Consider the following 21,016-nt stretch of genomic DNA (forward strand, 5'->3'; position numbering starts at 1 on the left):
CTGGGCAGTGGTCCATTAACTGGCCAGTCTCCTCCCATCCCGACTGCTGACCCCAGAAGTGTGCATACCTTGGGGTGCCCCCCAGGTGGGAGGACATGCATCCCACCCCGCAGCACCAAGCCAGGTCTCAGCAGGACCCACAGGGCTTGGGCTATGTCTCCCTTACCTGCTCCTGGACCGGGAGCGGTTCTACATGAGAAATCAAATCATTCCAAGGTCCCAGCCACAGTGCTCCGGGAGCCCGCTGTCCAGTGGGGATACTGGATTCCTTAGGAAACAGCAAGTCTCTCGCTGCTGTTTTCCCAAAAGTATTTGCTCATTTTGTGTCTCGTGTCACATTTTGGTAATTCTTGCAATATTTCATTCTGTTCTGATTATCTGTTTTGATGGTCTGTGATCAGTGATTTTTGTCACTGTGGTTCACTGAAGGCCCCTGGCCTTGGAGGAATTTGCCGTGTGGCCTTGAGCAACATGCTTAAGCTCTCTGAGCCTTGGTTTCCCCAGTCATAAAGTACAGACAATTGCCCACCCCCCGGGAATAACAACAGCTTCTAATCATTTGGCTATGTGAGAATTCAGTGAGAAAATGCTTATAAAGAGTGATGCCCAACAGAGTAAAGACCCAACACAGAGTAGCTGCAATTATTTCATTTATAAATTGTTAATTCTAATGACCCAGCACCTGGTTGTTGTTCTTTAGCCGCTCAGTCACATCTGACTGTGACTCCGTGTACTACACCACGCCAGCCTTCCCTGTCTTCACTGTTTCCTGGAATTTGCTCAAACTCATGTCCATTGAGTCAGTGATGCCATCCAACCATCTCATCCTCTGTCATCCCCTTCTTCTCCTGCCTTCAGTCTTTCCCAGCATCAGTTCAGTTCAGTCGCTCAGTCGTGTCTGACTCTTTGCGACCCCATGAACCACAGCACGCCAGGCCTCCCTGTCCATCACCAACTCCCAGAGTGCACCCAAACCCATGTCCATTGAGTTGGTGATGCCATCCAACCATCTCATCCTCTGTTGTCCCCTTCTCCTCCTGCCCTCAATCTTTCCCAGCATCAGGGTCTTTTCCAATGAGTCAGCTCTTCGTATCAGGTGGCCAAAGTATTGGCGTTTCAGCTTCAACATCAGTCCTTCCAATGAACACCCAGGACTGATCTCCTTTAAGATGGACTGATTGGATCTCCTTGCTGTCCAAGGGACTCTCAAGAGTCTTCTTCAACACCACAGTTCAAAAGCATCAATTCTTCAGTGCTCAGCTTTCTTTATAATCCAACTCTCACATCCATACATGACCACTGGAAAGTCATAGCCTTGACTAGATGGACTTTTGTTGACAAAGTGATGTCTCTGCTTTTTAATATGCTGTCTAGGTTGGTCATAACTTTCCTTCCAAGGAATAAGTGTCTTTGAATTTCATGGCTGCAATCAGCATCTGCAGTGATTTTGGAGCCCCCAAAAATAAACTGTTTCCACTGTTTCCCCATCTATTTCCCATGAAGTAATGGGACCAGATGCCATGATCTTAGTTTTCTGAATGTTGAGCCAACTTTTTCGATCTCCTCTTTCACTTTTATCAAGAGGCTCTTTAGTTCTTCTTCACTTTCTTCCATAAGGGTGGTGTCATCTGCATATCTGAGGTTATTGATATTTCTCCCGGCAATGTTGATTCCAGCTTGTGCTTCATCCAGCCCAGGGTTTCTCATGATGTACTCTGCGTATAAGTTAAATAAACAGGGTGACAATATACAGCCTTGACGTACTCCTTTTCCTATTTGGAACCAGTCTGTTGTTCCATGTCCAGTTCTAACTGTTACTTCCTGAGCTGCATACAGGTTTCTCAAGAGCCAGGTCAGGTGGTCTGGTATTCCCATCTCTTTCAGAATTTTCTACAGTTTATTGTGATCCACATAGTCAAAGGCTTTGGCATAGTCAATGAAGCAGAAACAGATGTTTTTCTGAAACTCTCTTGCTTTTTCGATGATCCAGCGGATGTTGGCAATTTGATTTCTGGTTCCTCTGCCTTTGTTAAAACCAGCTTGAACATCTGGAGGGTCACAGTTCACGGGTCTTTTCCAATGAGTCTGTTCTTCGCATCAGTCCTTCCAATGAATATTCAGGGTTGATTTCCTTTTGGATAGACTGGTTTGATCTCCTTGCCGTCCAAGGGACCCTCGAGAGTCTTTTCCAGCACTACAATTCAAAAGCATCAATTCTTCGGTGTTCAAGCCTTATTTATGGTCCAGCTGTCACATCTGACCCAGTACTTACCTCATGCCAAGTTCTGGGGGCTGAGTGAGCAAGAACACTGTCCCTACCCTCCAGGGTGTCACCAAAATGTTGGGGAGGCAGATATATACATAAGAGAGAAGGCAGGCATGCCTGGTGTCTTTTGCAGGCATGGGCCAGGGCCAGGGGGCATTTGGGGGAAGAGGAAGAAGCTGTGAGTATAGATGGGCAGTGAGAACAGTCCTTGGGATCCCCAGTCGCAGCTGCCAGCCCCAGAACACAGAGCAGAGTAACTTGATCGGGGCTAGAAATCTCTCCTTGGTGTGAAGAGACCAAGGGAGGGTGTGTGTACTACGGCAGGGGAGGTTGCCTAAACAGCCCGAATCACAAGGCTCGAGGTTTGTGAGCCACAGGGTCACGGGATCCGTGCAGGAGGCGCCACCTGAGATGGGAATGGCATCTCTGGCCTCGCCTGGCCCTGGCCACTGGGGAAAGGGCAGGAGTGAAAATAACCCCGGACCGTCAGGAGCAGCAGGCTAGGGAGGACTTCGGGAGGGCACCTGCCCTGCTTTCGACCTTGTCACCTCTAGAGAATCCCCAGCCCAGACACACTGCTTATAATAGTAAAAAAAAAAAAAAAAAAAAAAGACCTGAAAACAGCCTGAATAACAGGTGGGAGGAAAGCATGTGAGTATAATGCAGTCTCTTTGAGAATACAGCCCTGTATTCTATTATTTTTAAAATTTTTATCAGAATATAGTTGCTTTACAACATCGTGCTCGTTTCTCCTTTACAGCAAAGTGAATCAGCCGTCTGTGTACATATGTCCCCTCTTTTGTGGCTCTCCCTCCCATTTCGGTCACCACAGAGCACAGAGCAGAGTTCCCTCTGCTGGATAGAAGGTTCTCATTTGTTATCTATTGTTTTTAATTGCTATTTATTCATATTATTTATGTTGGCTGTGCTGGGTCTTCGTTGCAGCACGAAGCCTTCTCTAGTTGTGGCACTCGGGCTTAGTTGCCCCTCGGCATGTGGGATCTTAGTTCGCCAACCAGGAATCAAACCTGCGTTGGATTCTTTACCACTGGACCACCAGGGAAATCCCTAGTGTCCTGTTTCACACATAGTATCAGTAGTGTGTATATGGTCAGTCCCAACCTCCCAGTTCATCCCAATCTCCCAGTTCATCCCAGTCTCCCAGTTCATCCCAACCTCCCAGTTCATCCCAATCTCCCAGTTCATCCCATCCACCCTTTCCCCCCTCAGCATACGTTTGTTTTCTATGATGAATACAGCCAGGTTAAAGAACTAGTCTAGAAAAGGAAAGCGTTCACATGACAAGACCTCAAACACATCCGCAGAGTGAGAAAAATTTATGGAATATGGTACAAAAGGTGATAATATTCCCATATATTTAAATATGTGTGCATATACAAAATAACGCTATATATTTACTTTATCGATACATATACTTGTTTGCATCAGTATAAAGCAAATTTGGAAAGACATGGGAAACTCACAGCATAGAATTCCTCTGGGAACAAGAATGTTCAGGATGTGTGATACCTAGAGTGGGTCACTTTCTTAGAAAGATACTGTTTCTTTAATAATTTTATTCATTTGTTTTGGGCTCTGCTGGGTCTTTGCTGCTGCATGGAATTTTCTCTAGTGGCAGTCCGTGGGCTTCTCATAGCGGTGCCTTCTCTTGTTGCTGAGCATGGCCTCTAGGTGCGTGGGCTTAGTAGTTGTGGCTTCCAGGCCCTAGAGCACAGGCTCAGTATTTGTGGCACACTGGCTTAGCTGTTCCGTGGTGTGTGGGATCTTCCTAAACCAGGGATGGAACCCATGTCTCCTGCATTGGCAAGCAGCTTCTTTACCACTGAGCCACCAGGGAAGCCCCAAGAGTGGGTCATTTTTCTAACACTACCCACCTCTACAGGGCAAAATATTTTCTGTAATAGTAAGCATTATTTTCAGGGCTTGTTCTTGGGTTTTTAAACCAAAAATGTTTAAAGAAATACATTTCAATGTATTCAAATTCAGTAAAATAGGTCATGAACAAACTAAACATTTGTGCTTGACAAAAAAAAAAAAAACAGAAATTTTACATCTAACAATTTGTACTCCATTTCACTGTTTTACATTTTAAATGCAAATTAATTTCAAACACTGCTCCACGCGGTGGCAAAGAATAGCAAAACTGCCTATAATCACTGTTTAGTTTGAATCTATGGTTTAAACATAGGAATATATATTCTCTCAGAAGCTGGAGACACAAATTGAGCCCAAAGTGACTTTGAACAATTCTGAGCTGTTGGGAATGTTTGAATTTTCAAAACAATTTTGTGTAGCTGAGTTTGCCTATGTCAGGGACCAGTGTATAATTGAGGGGTTCTCTGATTTAGCTTCCATAGGATACTATGATCATTAAAGCATGAGTAATAAAAATGGGCTAATTTGAAGCTTATTATTAAACCTTAACAGCAATGCAGCAATGGTTTAGAACCTAAAACACTTTCTTGTGGAGGAGTATTTGATCACCAACTAGAATCAGTGAATACATAGTTCGTGGTGATAATAAAAAGCAGACCAACTTAGCTTTACGGTAAACTTTTCTACAAGCAGCTCAGTTCATTATTTTATGCTTACAGTGTGGTCCACCCCCTCAGCCCAACACTTGGTATCCCATTGCTAGGGAAGGCTATAGGGACCAGGGTCAGGGCTGGGGGTGTCAAAGGAGACTTCAGCTCTACCCATAATATTCTGATTTTTTGAGTTTGGGCTCTGAAGTCAGGCTGCTGGGTTTGAATCCTGACCTCAAGATTGTACGACCCTGGGCAAGTTACTTAATCTCTCTGGTCTTGTTTTCCTCATCTGGAACATGGAACCAGTAATACCTGTTTCACAGAGGAGCAGTGAGAATGTCATAAAATTCGTAGAATTACCATCTGGCATATGGCATGTACTCAGTAAATGTTAGCCATGTTTCTAGAGGACAATGTGTTCATACAGTAATAATGTAAGTTTTAAAGTATATGCCTAAATATATTCTTATCATACGATCCAGCAATCATACTTTTGATACTTACTCAAATGAGTTGAAATCTTAGGTCCAAACAAAAGCCTACAGACAGATTTTATAGCAGCTATATTCATAATTGCCAAAATTTGGAAGCAACTAAAATGTCTTTCAGTTCAGTTCAGTCGCTCAGTCTTGTCCGACTCTTTGCGACCCCACAGTAGGTGAGTAAATAAACAAACTGAGGTACAGCCAATGGAATATTATTCAGCACTAAAGAGCAATGAGCTCTCAAGCCATGAAAAGATCAGGAGGAAACTGAAATGCATGTTACTAAGTGATAGAAGCCAGTCTGAAAAGGCTACATACTGTCTGATTACAATTATATGACATTCAGGAAAAGATTTAAAATTCGGAGACAGTAAAAAGATCAGTGGCTTCCAGAGATTAGGGAGGAGGGTCGGATGATTAGGTGGAGCACAGAGGATTTTTAGGGCTGTGAAACTACTCTGTGTGATACTGTAATGATGGATTCGTGTCATTATGTTGCTGTTCAGTCTCTAAGTCGTGTCTGGCTCTCTGCAACCCCATGAACTGCAGCCCAGCAGATTTCCCTGTCCTTCACTATCACCCTGAGTTTGCTCAAACTCATGTCCATTGAGTCTGTGATGCCATCCAACCATCTCATCCTTTGTCACCCCCTTCTCCTCCTGCCCTCTATCTTTCCCAGCATCAGGGTCTTTTCCAATGAGTTGGCTCTTTGCATGAGGTGACTTCAGCTTCAGCATCGGTCCTTCCAGTGAATATTCAAGGTTGATTTCCTTTAGGAATGACTGGTTTGATCTCCTTGCTGTCCAAGGAACTCTTAAGAGTCTTCTCTAGCATCACAATTCAAAAGCATCAATTCTTCGGTGCTCAGCCTTCTTTATGGTCCAACTCTTCCATTGTCATTATACATTTGTCCAAACCCATTGAATGTCCAAACCATGCACTCTGGGTGATAATGACATGTCCATGTAGGCTCATCAGTTTGACAAATATCCCACTCTGAAGAGGGAGGTCAGTGGTGGAAGAGGCTGTGTGTTGGGGGAGGAGGGTTTGGCAGGAGGCATATGGGAACTCTGTACTTCCCATTCAGAGTAAATGTAAAATAAAACCTTAAAGCGTATGCCTAGAAGAAAGGCCAGAATGCCAAAATGTTAACTAAGGTTAATGCTGGGTGGTTGGATTATGCAGGGTAGTTATTGTATTTTGTTCTTTGTAGTTTTAAAAATTTATGACCCACCCCACCTTAAGACTGGAAGCTGGGAGGGGGTCTCTCTGAGGCCTCAGTGGCTGAAACAGCATCAGCCCTCAGTGCACCCTTCCACTTTGGGTCTGAAGCTTCCAGCCGTGCTCAGGACAGCTCTGACCTGGCCTGTGGAATTCTTCAGTGTGACCCAGGAGGCAGCTTTTCTCTTTGAGTAGATTTTCTTTGTCTGGGGTTGGACAACACAGGGAGAAGCACGCCTGCTGAGAGGTTAGAGGGGTCTCAGGGCACGTTGGCAGAGGGATGGGGAGAAGCTCTGAGGTTGGGAAGGTCTCAGGATGGAGATATAGAGGGATAGAGACTGGGCAGGAGCCTGCCTGGAGTGCTGACCTTGGTGCCTATCCATCTACCTTTTCCTGCCTTTGTCCATCCATCCGTCCATCCACCCACCCACCTCTATCTGCCTGACTGCCAGCTCCTCCTCTCAAGCATCCACTTCATTCATTCATTTATTCCACAAGTATTTATTGAGTACCTACTATGTGCCTAGTACTATGCTAGGCCTGGGACATTGGAACAGACACAGTCCCCGCCCTCCCAAGGCTGACATTCTAGTAGGGGACATGGCAATAACAAGTAAACAAACGGCCAAATATATAATCACTAGCTGGGCCAAGACTCTGGGGAAGATAACCAGGCTGCTGCCTGTCTGTCCATCTGGCTGGCCGTCCATCTGCCAGTGCTCCAGCCTGTCCTTATGCTTCTCCTTCAGTCCTGCTAACAGCCTGGGCCAGGGGTCCTGCTTCAGCAGAAGCTTTTTTCCAGAACTTCCCTTCACACTTGCCTCAACTGGTGCAACCTGTTAAAGGGTGGAGATTTCTAGTATCCTTCTGTGGATTCCCCATGCAGGACCTGGAATCCTGTTCTGATATCAGACAAAACGGTGGATTCTGCCTGAGGTGAGTGAGCTGTCTCGGCCTCCCGTATACCTCCCACCCCAGCTGCAGCCCCAGAGCCTTCCGTGCAGCCGCAACATCACAGGCACAGCTGGGCCTGGGAGACAGGGCCCCAGGGACGCACCTGGACTGATTCTCACAGCCCGGAACTCTGGGGGCAGGGCTCGCAGAGCCCCAGGTCAGACTTGGTCAGCACCAGCCTGCCAGGAGCCTATGGAGAGCCAGGTCAGAGGTGTCCTCAGGACCGGCCATCTCTGAAGAGGAGGAGGAAGAGGAGACTCTAAGGGTCTCAGCAGCCTCAGCAGGTACAAGGCCCAGGCAGGGAGGAGCCCAGCCAGTTGGCCTGGTAGGGGAGGCCTTCTGCCAAGACTCCACACGGCCCCCAGGAAAGCCCCGCCTGGGTACCAGCCACCCTTACAATCCCAGGCAGCGTCCAGATTTGGTGAAGGAAATGGCCCATTGTGGCTGGAGGGGCCAGGGCAGGCTTGAATGGGCAGGAAAGAATGAGAAAGGCATTCCTAGCGGTGGCCACAGCAGGAACAGGGCGTTTGACAAGGATCCAGAGCACCGTCATTTCCTGAGGCTCCTGGTGTATGGAAAAAGGGAATTTGAAAGCAGAGTTCAAAAATCCTCCACTGTATGTTTAATGATTGCAGTGAACTAATACAACTGTACTTAACAACCACCAAGCACCCTGGCCAGAAGAAAATGACAGGATTTTTTTAAAATATGAATTCATAGTGTCCCATGTGCAGAAGTTAAAAGTGATTTGATGAATATCATCTACTTGAGATCCTATGGCTGTGTCTTGGTGACTATATGAATGAGCACACTTGGAGACCACATTAGGTGACTGAGTCTGGGGCTTTTACTCGCTAAAGAATAAAACCTGTGGGTGGGTCATTAGGGAGACATGTGGGATTCTGGTGGGGGTGCCCAGGAGATGTGGTTGGATGAGGCAGGGCACTGTGGGAGGAAGGAGGAAGCATCTCACTGAGCCTGGGAAAACTAGGGGGACTTCCTGGAGGAGGTGGCTCTAACCTGGGACCTGAATGATGATTAAGCATTAACCAGGTGAGGAAGGGTGAAAGGAGGTACCAGGAGAAAAGAATAGCAGAAACTGGTCAGATGAGGCTAGAGCCCTTGGTCTGAGAACTGAGGATGGAGAGGTGGGCAGGCAGGTACAGACAAGGAAGCCCTCTCTGGCATATTCGGAAATTGGAACTTTAATTCCTGCAGTCAGTTTAGCCAAACTTTCTTTATTTGTGAATACTGTCAACATGGTTTTTAAAACTTGCATACATCTATGTTCCTTGTAGACAAATGGGAAAGTATGGGAAAGCAAAATGATCAGGACTGTTTGTCATTAGGAGTGTGAAAGTACCCATGTGTTGGGATGGGGTGGCTCTTTCCCTCCCTCCAAAATAATAACATTAAAAATCATGGCTGCCATTAATTGAGAGCATCAGAACTGCATATATAGCAGATAATGTATATATTACTATTTAGTATATAATATAGTATATGTTATTATATATACTTATATATATATATATATATATATATATTTAAGTTGTCTATTGCTGCATAAAGTCACTGCAAACTTAGTGGCTTATAAGAACACACAGATATGATCTCTGTTTCTGTGGGTCAGTAATCCCAGCATAGCCTAGCTGGGTCCTCTGCTTCAGTGTGTCTCCTGAGACTGAAATCAGGCTGTTAGCCAGGGTCTGGGTCTCATCTGAAGGTTCAACTGGGGAAGGACAGGTTTCCAGGCTCCTGTGTTTGTTGAAAGTAGTGAGTTTCTTGAGGGTTGGTGGACTGTGTGCCTGTGGGGTTCTCCAGCATGGCTATTGACTTCATCAAAGTGAATAAGCTGAAAAGGCAATAGAATCTGCTGTCCGGTTGGAAGTCACACTCTTCTTTTTTTTTTTTAATTGAAATATAGTTGTTTTACCATGTTGTGTTAGTTTCTACTGTATAGCAAGGTGAATCAGCTATACGTATACATATGTCCCCTCTTTTTTTAATTTCTTTCCCATTTAGGTCACCATAGTGCACTGACTGGGCTTCCCTGCTAGCTCAGCTGGTAAAGAATCTGCCTGCAATGCAGGAGACCCCAGTTTGAGTCCTGGGTTGGGAAGATCCCCTGGAGTAAGGGATAGGCTACCCACTCCAGTATTCATGGGCTTCCCTGGTGGCTCAGCTGGTAAAGAATCTGCCTGCAATGCAGGAGACCCCAGATTGATCCCTGGGTTGGGAAGATCCCCTGGAGGGGAGGGCATGACAACCTTCTCCAGTATTCTTGCCTGGAAAATCCCATGGACAGAGGAGCCTAGTAGGCTACAGTCCATGGGGTTGCAAAGAGTTGGACACGACTGAGCAACTAAGCACAGCCCAGCACAGCGCAGAGCACTGAGTAAGTTTCCCTGAGCTATACAGTAGGCTTTCACTAGTTTCCTGGGAAGTCACACTCTTGTGTAAACAAATTGCAGGACTGGCATCTCATCACCTTTTCTGTATTCTGTTAGTTGAAAGCACATCACAGGTCCTGCCCACCACTCAAGGGTCATGGATTACACAAGGGTGTGGACACCTGGTGATGGGAACCATCAAAGGCCATCCTAGAGTCTGTCCACCATAAGTTCCCCTAATGGTCTCAAGAGGTCTCTCTCCATATCCCCACTTTATAAAAGAGGAAACTGAGGCTCAGAGAAGTAGGAGAGGAAGCTGCCGGGGTAACTTCCCATGTACATCTAAATCTTATTCTTTATCAACAGGCTCTGAAATTTTACTTAATGTCCAACAGTTCAGTGCCTGCAATACACAAAGAACAATACTAGGCGCTAGGATATACAGAAATAATTAAATCAAGGTGCCTGTGTTCAAGGAGCCTCCAGCATGTTGTTGTTCAGCTGCTAAGTCATGTCCTACTGTTTGTGACCCCATGAACTGCAGCACGCCAGGCTTCCCCGTCTTTCACTATCTTCCGGAGTTTGCTCAAACTCATGTCCACTGAGTCAGTGATGCCATTCAACCATCTCATCTTCTGTTACCCTCGTCTCCTCCTGCTCCCAATCTTTCCCAGAATCAGGGTCTTTTCCAATGAGTCAGTTCTTTGCATCAGGTGGCCAAAGTATAGGAGCATAAGTATCAGTCCTTCCAACAATATTCAGGGTTGATTTCCTTTAGGATTGACTGGTTTGATCTCCTTGCAATCCAAGGGACTTGCAAGAATCTTTTTCAACACCACAGTTTCAAAACATCAATTCTTTGGCGCTCAGCCTTCTTTATGGTACAACTCTCACATCTGTACATGAATACTGGAAAAATCATAGCTTTGACTATATGGACCTTTGTCAGCAAAGTGATATCTTTACTTTTTAATATGTTGTCCAAGTTTGTCATAGCTTTCCTTCCAAGGAGCAAGTGTCTTTTAATTTCATGACTACTGTCACCATCCACAGTGATTTTGGAGCCCCCCAAAATAAAATCTGTCACTGTTTCCCCTTCTATTTGCTATGAAGTGATGGGACTGGATGCCGTGATCTTAGCCTTTTGAATGTTGAGTCTTAAGTCAGCTTTTTCACTCTTCTCTTACACCATCATCAAGAGGCTCTTTCATTCCTCTTTGCTTTCTGCCATTAGAGTGGTATCATCTGCATATCTGAGGCTGTTGATATTTCTCCCAGCAATCTTTATGCCAGCTTCTGATTCATCCAACCTGACATTTTGCATGATGTATTCTGCGTAGAAGTTAAATAAACAGGGTGACAGTGTATGGCCTTGTCATACTCCTTTCCCAATTTGGAACCAATCTGTTGTTCCACGTCCAGTTCTGACTTTTGCCTCTTGACCTGCATAGCGGTTTCTCAGGAGACAAGTAAGGTTGTCTGGTATTCCGATCTCTTTAAGAATTTTCCATAGTTTTCTGTGATCCACATAGTCAAAGGCTTTTGTATAGACCGTAAAACAGAAGTAGATGTTTTTCTGGAATTCTCTTACTTTCTCTATGATCCAACAAATGTTGGCAATTTGATCTCTGGTTCCTCTGTCCTTTCTAAACCCAGCTGGTACATCAGTAAGTTCTCGGTTCACGTACTACAGAAGCCAAACTTGAAGGATTTTGACCATAACCCTACTAGCATTAAAAATGTGCATAACTGTATAGTAGTTTGAATATTCTTTGGCACTGCCCTTCTTTGGGACTGAAATGAAAACTGACCTTCTCCAGTCCTGTGGCCTCCAGCATATTAGAGAGCAAAGACAGGCATTAAAATAAGTTTCACTTCAAATAAATGAGTGATTAGTAGAGATATGCCCAAGCAGATGATCTTATAGAGAAGGGAATAATTCATTGAATTTAGGGCAGGGAGTAGATCAAGGAAGTCTTCCTGGAAGAGGTGGCATTTGTGTGACATTCGGAGCCATTTTTTAACATAAGAAGCTGTGGCTTCAAAAGCATGAGATGGTTTGCTCTGCCTGGGTAGGCACTGGCATTCTTTCATTCACCCTTTCCCTCCTTCACACATGCAGCATACATTTATTGAGCACCTGCTGTGTGCCAGGCCCTGGGTAAGGTGCCCTTAGATGTCATATGCTGTCAAGCCCCTGTAGCAGCCTCGTTGAAGAAGAAATATGCAGAGTGTGTGTCCTGTGTGCAGAGGGTGGCACTGAGCAGGGAACACCCTCTTCCAACCTGCATGGAGCTTACACACTTGACAGTCAGACAAGGCAGTGGCTCCTTTGGAGACCACCCCCAACCAAAGGTGACATGGGGGATGTACCAGGTATTAAAAAAGTAATAATGTTTACAAAGTGTGTGCCATTGTCTTCTCAACATCCATACCTCTGACCGCCTCCTCTTCGCACCTCCTCTATAACTCTGACTCAGGACTGTTTCTGAGTGTCTGGGGGCTTCAGTTCTTGAGGGAAGGATTCTGGCTGGATTTGGAGCGCCAGCCTCCACCACAAGCCACAGGCTTGCACATGGGGTCAGGTGGCAGGCACAGTATCTGGCACCCTGTTCAGTAAAAGACAACTGTGTCTGCACATTCTTCTTCTTCTCATTTAGTTCTTTCCCTGATTGTCTGCAGCAGGCGTGCTTCCAAGCTCCGGGTCCTGTGCAGGTTCACAAAGACTCCTTCACTGTGTGCACAGCTACTCTCCGTGCACATTCACTCCTGATGGCCAGAACCTGCTTTGCCTGGGAGAGAGCCTGAGTGCCCGGGAATTGACACCCTCCTGGCCTGGAGAATCCCAGGGACGGGGGAGCCTGGTGGGCTGCCGTCTATGGGGTCGCACAGAGTCGGACACGACTGAAGCGACTTAGCAGCAGCAGCAGGGGTGACCCCTACCCAGTGACTGAGGACTGCAGCACCCTCGTGTCCCAATAGGGACAACTCCGGGGTGTTAGCATATCCACTCTTGGTCACCTTCCCTTCCTGGTTCCTCCTTCCCACTCTCCCATACCACTCTTCTTTTATTTTTTCTTTTAATATTTATTTATTTTGCTGCACTGAATCTTCATTCAGGAAGGTTCTTTTAGCTGTAGCTTGGCATGTGAACTCTTAGCTGCATCATGTGGGATCTAGTTCCTTGACCAGGGATGGAACCTGGGCCCCCTGTATTGGAAGCTCAGAATCTTAGCCACTGGACTAGTGGGAAACCCTCCCCGACCATTTTTCATGGAGACATTTCCCATAAATCACTGCCACCCAAATCCTCATCTCAGGGTCTGATGCTGGGGAACCCAACCAAAGACAGTATCTCTTTCCATCTCAGCCTCCCAGGGGCCCCTCCCTCCCATCTTCACCCTCCCCATCGCCCCTCCCCTCTCTGCCTTCCCCTCCTGGACAATCCCCTCGGGCACCTCCACCACCAACTTGGAAGCAGATGGCATCATCTGGGCAAGAGAGCTCCCTCCATAGTGATTGATGGTTCTTGATTGGGCAGTCGGTATTTTTAGCATCCTCTCTCCACTTTCTGCCGTCCTCCAGGATGGAGGAAGTTCAGCCCTGTTCTTTGGGCATCAGAGGGTGGCTATGTCAATGGGTTTTCAGTTGGAGACAATTTTGTCCCCTGAGGGACACTTGGCAGTATCTGGAGACATTTCTCGCTGCCACAACTGGCATCTAGTGGGTAGGGGCCAGGGGTACTGCTGAGCATGTTTCAATGCACAGGACAGCCCTCCACACCACCACCACCACAAAGAATGATCCCAAAGGTCAACAGTGCTGAGGTCGAGAAACCCAGGGCTGTGTGTTTCTGTACTTCTTTTAACTTTTTTAAAATTTAAATTTATTTATAACTGGAGGATAATTGCTCTACAATATTGTGTTGGTTTCCGCCATATACCAACATTTTAACTTTTTTTTTAACCTCATCTTTTCTTAAAAATAAAAAATTATTTATTTGACTGCGGCCAGGTCTTAGTTGTGGCATGAGGAGTCTTTTAGTTGCAGCATGCAGGTTCTCGTTCCCCGACCAGGGATTGAACCCGGGACCCCTGCATTGGGCATGCAGAGTGAAGGCCTTCTTCTAACTCTTTGTTACAAATACCAATACAAGAAGAGCAGCCAAGATGCTATGTGTCCCGCTGCCTGAACGTATATTCAGAGAAAGGCCCAGGAGATCACCTAACACAGTGTTGATGTTTAACTCTGTGCTGAGCCTGCAGCAAGCTGGTTAAGTCATTAGCAATCCTTTGATGTTTTTTTAAAACTCCCCATTTTACAAATTAAAAAAATGACACTCTGAGAGGGAGAGTGACTATTGAGTGTCACAGTTGAACCTGGCCTTGTCTCTAAAGCCCATCCATTTAAACACTGCAAGATCATATCAGTGATACAATACAATGGTTGCTTTTTATTGGGGTTGCTATTTTATGGGGAACACCTCCATATGTTCATTGCACAGAAGGCATCTGGGTTCCCAAATTTGGAAGTCCCCAAGGGGACGGATTGTGAGATTGCAAGTATGGAGGCCTTGGCCTCATGAGGGAGTGAGATCCTAACTCTGTAGATGCTCAAGTCTGACAGGTGTCGGGCCAAAAGAAACTATTTCTCCTTGTGATTTATCAGTGAGCTTTGGCTGTGTAACAAACCACCCCAAAAGAAAATGCCTTTTTTTTTTATTTTTAATCAGAGGTTAATTACTTTACAATGTTATGTTAATTTCTGCCGTATAACATCATGAATCGGCCATAAGTATATATATGTCCCCTCCTTCTTGACCCTCCCTCCCGCCCCCTACCCCATCCTACCCCTCTAGATTGTCACAGTACTGGCTTGATTATACAGCACTGGGTTGTACTGGGTATTATACAGTACTGGGTTGTATTATACAGCAACTTCCCATTAGCTATCTGTTTTACATATGGTAATGTATATGTTTCAATGCTACTCTCTCAGTTCATCCCACCCTTTCCTTCCCCCACTGTGTCCACAAGTTCATTCTCTATATCTGCATCTCTCTTCCTGCCCTGAAAATAGGTTCACTATGCAGAAAAGTACAGAGATTCCTTTAAAAAACTGGGAATTTTATGACTCAACAATCCCACTACTGGGTATATACCCTGAGAAAACCATGATTGAAAAAGACACATGTACCCCAGTGTTGATTGCAGCATTATTTACGATAGCTAGACGCTTACTCCTTGGAAGGAAAGTTATGACCAGCCTAGATAGCATATTAAAAAGCAGAGACATTACTTTGCCAACCAAGGTCCGTCTAGTCAAGGCTATGGTTTTTCCCGTGGTCATGTATGGATGTGAGAGTTGGACTGTGAAGAAAGCTGATCGCTGAAGAATTGATGCTTTTGAACTGTGGTGCTGGAGAAGACTCTTGAGAGTCCTTTGGATTGCAAGGAGATCCAACCAGTCCATTCTAAACGAGATCAATCCTGGGTGTTCATTGGAAGGACTTATGCTAAAGCTGAAACTCCAATATTTTGGCCACCTCATGCGACGAGTTGACTCACTGGAAAAGACTCTGATGCTGGGAGCGATTGAGGGTAGGAGGAGACAGGGACGACAGAGAATGAGATGGCTGGATGGCGTCACCGACTTGATGGACATGAGTTTGAGTGAACTCCGGGAGTTGGTGATGGACAGGGAGGCCTGGCGTGCTGTGGTTCATGGGGTCGCTAAGAGTCGGACACGACTGAGCGACTGAACTGAACTGAACTGAGGATGTGGAAGCAACCTAGATGTCCATCAACAGATGAATGGATAAAGAAATTGTGGTAGATGTAAACAATGGAATGTTACTCTACCATAAAAAGGAACATATTTGAGTTAGTTCTACTGAGGTGGATGAACCTAGAGCCTATTTATTATGCAGAGTGAAGTAAGTCAGGAAGGGAAAAGCAAATATTGTATATTTACACATATGTATGGAATCTAGAAAAATGATACAGATGAACTTTTTGCAGGATGTCTTTTATTTAAAGTCACTATAGAAGTTCACCATCTTGTGGGTCAGCAATTTGAATCTGTGGTCAGCTCCCAAGTTGGCTGGGGGCTGGCTGATCTAGAAGGCCTTTAGCTGGATGACTTGCCTCTGTTCCACCTGGTCACTCAACCTCTAGTGACTAGTCTGAGCTCATGTATGTGGCAGTGGCAGGATTTTAAGTGTGTGAGAGGAGATATGTGGACTCGGTGCCTTTGCTGGTAACTGGGTAGTGTCACTTCTGCTGCATTCTATTGCTCAAAGCAAGTCACATGACCAGCCCAGACCCACAGGGTAGGGAAGTAGATTCTACCTGAAATATTATCACCATGCAGTCTCCTCTGACAGTGTTTTCCTTCCAGGTCAAGGTACCTATTTATGTAGTCTTCATGGTTGGTGGTACCAGCACTTAATTTGGTTCCACAAAACTGTCAGTCACTTAGATATGTGGCCTTGGTCAGTGACTTAATTTCTCTGGGGCTCAGTTTTTTCATTTATATTATAGGAAAAAATGTACTCATCCTGCCTGCTTCACAGGTTATCATAAAACTCAAATAAGATAGTGGAGGGAGAAGGGGCCCTTATCCTATTACCTGTCCTTGAAACAGAAGGAGGCCCAGCTGCTCACATCAGGCACGTGCCTCTCTCCCGTGAGCCACGTCTCCTGCAATTTATCAGGAGCCAAAGCCTGACAAGCTCCTGGTGGATTCTCCATCAATCCTCCTGTCTCTTTTCCCAAGGAAAACCCAAATGGTTTCCCTGGAAACTCTTAGGCTCTTTTTCACTCAAGTTCAACTATTAAGCCTTGACTAAGAACCCCTTTTATGATTTCATTATTTGGCCTAAAGCAAGCATGGCGATTCTGTGACCTGGACTGGTCTCACTTAACCCCTCTCACCCAGTAGAGACTCTCCACCATTCAGTAAATACAGCCTGCATGCTCTGAGACATCTTATAGGCTGCAGGTTCTGAGATGGCAGAGAAGAGCTGTGTCCTCCTGGATGGGGCCAGGTCTGTGGAGTAATATCAGGCTGGCTCAGTGCATGGTCACCCTCCTGCAAGGGAGCCCATGGATCAGCCAGCCTCCCACAATCCTGGGGAAACTGAGACCAGAGATACAAAAAGAACATGATCATCCCATTTGGGGTAAGGGACCTTTGAGTTGTGGGATGAATGAACACTGTCATTTAGTTATTACAACTGATTGATCCCTGTTATTGAATGCTGACTTTGTGACATGTCCCCTGCTCAAGGCCAAGGACCATTCCTGTGTCATTCACTGTCATAAACCCAGACCTGGCATCAGGCCCCATCTAAGAGATCCAGGATGGTGTGGAGCTATCGCATTTAATCCTCCAACCACCCACCAAGCAGGTACCATAGCTACCACCCCCGTTTTGCAGATGAGAAAACAGAGGCCCTGGGCATAGAAAGAATTCATCTACATCACACAGGTGCGAGGTGGCGGAGTCAAGACTCAGACTGGTTCTTTCTAGATCTGAAGTGTATACGCCCAGGACAACACAGCTACCCCTTCAACTCTGCTAGATCTGAAGAGTCTAGACCTGTGGGCAGGACAGGGGAGGGGTACAAACAAAACAGGCAAAGCAGACGGAAGCCCTGGGGGTTCTTTCTGCAGGAGGGCCCAAGCCACTGTCCTCTCTACCCGCCGCCAGTCAAATGCATCCTGCCTTTCTCTCCCCAAACCAGTGTGGCATGTCTCCAAGAGAACCAATTTGACCCTTTTGTACTGATTTCATACTTTTTACACCCTCATTTGTACCAGGCACTGTTCCGTTCACTCCCCCTGCATTAGTTTTCCAGCCTCAACACTAGGAAGGTTCTGCAACCTTCCAAAGTGATCCAAATGTGAGGGTATCAGGGGGATGCAAAGCCAAGATTTCCTCACCACCACCACCACCACCATCATCATTATCATTGCAGTTACCATTCTGACTTGTCACCATATGCCAAACACAGGTTAAGTATTTTATGTGCTCAAATCCTCACATCAGCTCCCTGAGGTAGGGCTCCTTATGACTCCATTGTACAGAAGGAGAAACCGAGTCACAGAGAAGTGAAGTCACTTCCCCAAGACCACACACATAGTAAATGGCAGAACCAGGATTCGAACCCCAAGCTGGCTAAGACTAGAGGCCATGGTCTTACTCACTGGGCTCCATCACTCCTCCTGTGGGCACTGAACCTGTTAACGATGCACATTACATGACATTGAGGGAATAGATTAATGCATGAATAAAAGAGGCCACTTCCAAGGACACCACCCCCTGACCCCAGTGACCAGAGACAATAAGAGGGAAGGGGGCCTCTGTTTAAGTCTTAGTTTGAGAGCAACTGGTTTCAAAGACAGAGAATGGGGCAGGGCTGCTGGAAAATCCCTGGGAAACGTTCATTGTGAAAGCATCATCCTCTTACTAAGCCCCTGGAGAGGAGCCTCTGCTGGCCAGTGCTCTGGGGTGCCAAAACCTTTCCTGGCTGGACAGGGAAGAGAAGGGGACTTTGGAGGTAGGTCATCATCCCTTGCCTGCAGAAAGGTCGCCACATGCTATGTTAGTGAGAACTTGTCAATAATTCCTAGTCCCCCGAGGAGGGCATGATTCCACTTCTGCCAGTGGAGTTGCACAGAGCTTGGCAGAAGCAAGCCACCAAAGCAAGGCATGGTATGTCCATCAGGCCTTACAAACAGTCACTGCATAGCCACGGCCCTCCAGAAAAAGCACAGGTAGGAAAACAAGGGACCAAATGGATATTTAAGATGCCTCCTCTTTCCCCATTCCTTACAACAGAACACTGCTTTCTCTTGGGTGTAAGTTGTGTTATATGATATTTGTCATTCTCTTTCTAACTTACTCCACTTAGTATGATCATCTCAAGATCCATCCATGTTGCTGAAAGTGGCTCTATTTCATTCTTTTTTATGGCTGAGTAGTATTCCACTGTGGGGCTTCCCTGATGGCTTGTGGTAAAGAATCTGCCTGCAATGCAGAAGACATGGGTTCGATCCCTTGGTCGGAAAGACCCCCTGGAGGAGGAAATGGCAGTCCACTCCAGTATTCATGCCTGAAAACTCCCGTGGACAGAGGAACCTGGTGGCTACAGTCCTTGGGGTCAGAAAGACTCAGACATGACTGAGCGAGTGAGCATGAGCGCAAGTATTCCGTTGTATAAATGTGCCGTGTCTTCTTTATCCGTTCCTCTGCTGATGGACGTTTAAGTTGCTTCCATGTCTTGGCTATTGTGGATAGTGCTGCTGTGAACACTGGGACACATGTATCTTTTTGAATTATAGTTTTGTCCAGTTATATACCCAGGAGTGGGATTGCTGGATCATATGGCAACTCTATTTTTAGTTTTCTGAGTAACTTCACGCTGTTTTCCATAGTGGCTGCACCAATTTACATTCCCATCGTTGTGTAGGAGGGTTCCCTTTTCTCCACACCCTCTCCAGCATTTATAGTTTGTAGACATTTTTAATGATGGCCATTCTGACTGGAGTGAAGTGGTGCCAGACTGTCATTTTGGTTTGTATTTCTCTAATATCCGTTGCAGTTTTTAATTCAGCAATTATGTTTTCATCTCTTCGGTCTTCCTTAATCTCAGATATGCCTCTTTCATGAATACTTCCCGTAGTTTCTTAGGGGTAGCATCCATTAGAGTTGTGCCAAGAATATGAACTAAAAATTTAACCAAGTTTTTTCTGATTTCTTCTAATCCCTCCCTCCCATAAGGATGCGACATCTTATTCTCTTGGATGTACCACTGTTTTTTAGGTTTCATATCATTCCTCTGCTTCCTTCCTAAGGGAGCTCTCTGCTGATAGGGTATTGAATCAAGTTTTAGGGTACTGAGTTGAGTTTTTCTAAGGCTATGCATCCTTTCAGTCATAGTGGGAGTGAGAGGGAGTAAAACTGAAATTGTTACAGAGGAACATTTCTGGTTTGGAAATCTAGGGGCCTAGGAGAGCAGAGTGGAGATCTGCACCACACGGCCAGCTTCATTAGGAAGCACAGCTTTGGGGCAAATAGTGTCCTGTCTCTGACAGCTGTGGAATAGCTAAGGCAAAACCCTTAACTCCTCGCCAAGCCTGGCTTCCCTCAGTTTCAGCCAGTCATGGAGATGCTAGCAGCTAACTAGCTTCCCCTTGGGGTTCCCCACAACATGGTGGCCCATACTACACCCTTCCCAGAGGCACCAGCTAGATCTAAATGAACTGCTTGGGACTTCCCTGGAGGTTCAGTGGTTAAGGCTCTGTGCTTCCAACGCAAGGTGCACCAGTTCGATCCCTGGTTGGGGAACTAGCATCCTGTATGTTGTGTGGCATGATCAAAAAAAGGTTTTAAAAAATCCAGTAAGTGAACGGCTCGTTACTTCCCATTCCTGACAGTGGTGTGCCCTGGGGTCTCTTCTCCTGACTTGACAGTGACTTATTCTTTTTTCAAAAAAATTTTGTTGGGATATAGTTGATTTACAATGCTGTGTTAGTTTCAGGCATACAGCAAAGTGAATCAGTTATATATACATCCGCTCTTTTTAGATACTTTTAAATAGGCCATTACAGAGGATTGAATAGATGTCCCAATGCTATAGCAGGTCCTTGTTGATTAACTGTGTTATACATAGTATGCGTGTGTGTGTGTGTGTGTGTTTCCCTGTGCTATACAGCAGGTCCTTACTGCTGCTGCTGCTAAGTCACTTCAGTCGTGTCCGACTCTGTGTGACCCCATAGACGGAAGCCCACCAGGCTCCCCCGTCCCTGGGATTCTCCAGGCAAGAACACTGGAGTGGGTTGCCATTTCCTTCTCCAATGTGTGAAAGTGAAGTCGCTCAGTCGTGTCCGACCCTTAGCAACCCCACTGACTGCAGCCTACCAGGCTCCTCCGTCCATGGGATTTTCTAGGCAAGAGTACTGGAGTGGTTTGCCATTGCCTTCTCTGAGGCAAGAACACTAGTAGTGACTTATTCTTCCACACATGACCTTCCATGCATCTGTTCAGACCTTCCTCCAATCTAATCCCATCTCCATGCTATTTTGCACAATTATCTGAAGTCTTGGGCATTGCAAATGCCAAACTTCCCTAGTTTCTACTTCC

At 45.9% G+C, this 21,016-nt stretch overlaps 1 protein-coding gene across 6 annotated transcripts in view; it reads left to right on the forward strand.

Annotated features, from left to right (window-relative positions):
• Positions 1-21,016, forward strand: part of NOS1 (nitric oxide synthase 1) — a 191,187-nt gene that overhangs the window by 16,479 nt on the left and 153,692 nt on the right. Inside the window, exon 1 of one of the 6 annotated variants that reach the window (XM_055405785.2) lies at positions 1,473-7,457. The exons of the other annotated variants lie outside the window; for them this stretch is intronic. The gene's annotated coding sequence lies outside the window, so the exon portion shown is untranslated. Of the gene's footprint in view, positions 1-1,472; positions 7,458-21,016 lie in introns of those variants that run through there. 6 annotated transcript variants of the gene reach the window in all.

Source organism: Moschus berezovskii, chromosome 19, assembly GCF_049115385.1.
Source record: "Moschus berezovskii isolate FMDL1 chromosome 19, NW_MosBer_1.0, whole genome shotgun sequence".
In the NCBI taxonomy this organism is placed as follows: Eukaryota; Metazoa; Chordata; class Mammalia; order Artiodactyla; family Moschidae; genus Moschus; species Moschus berezovskii.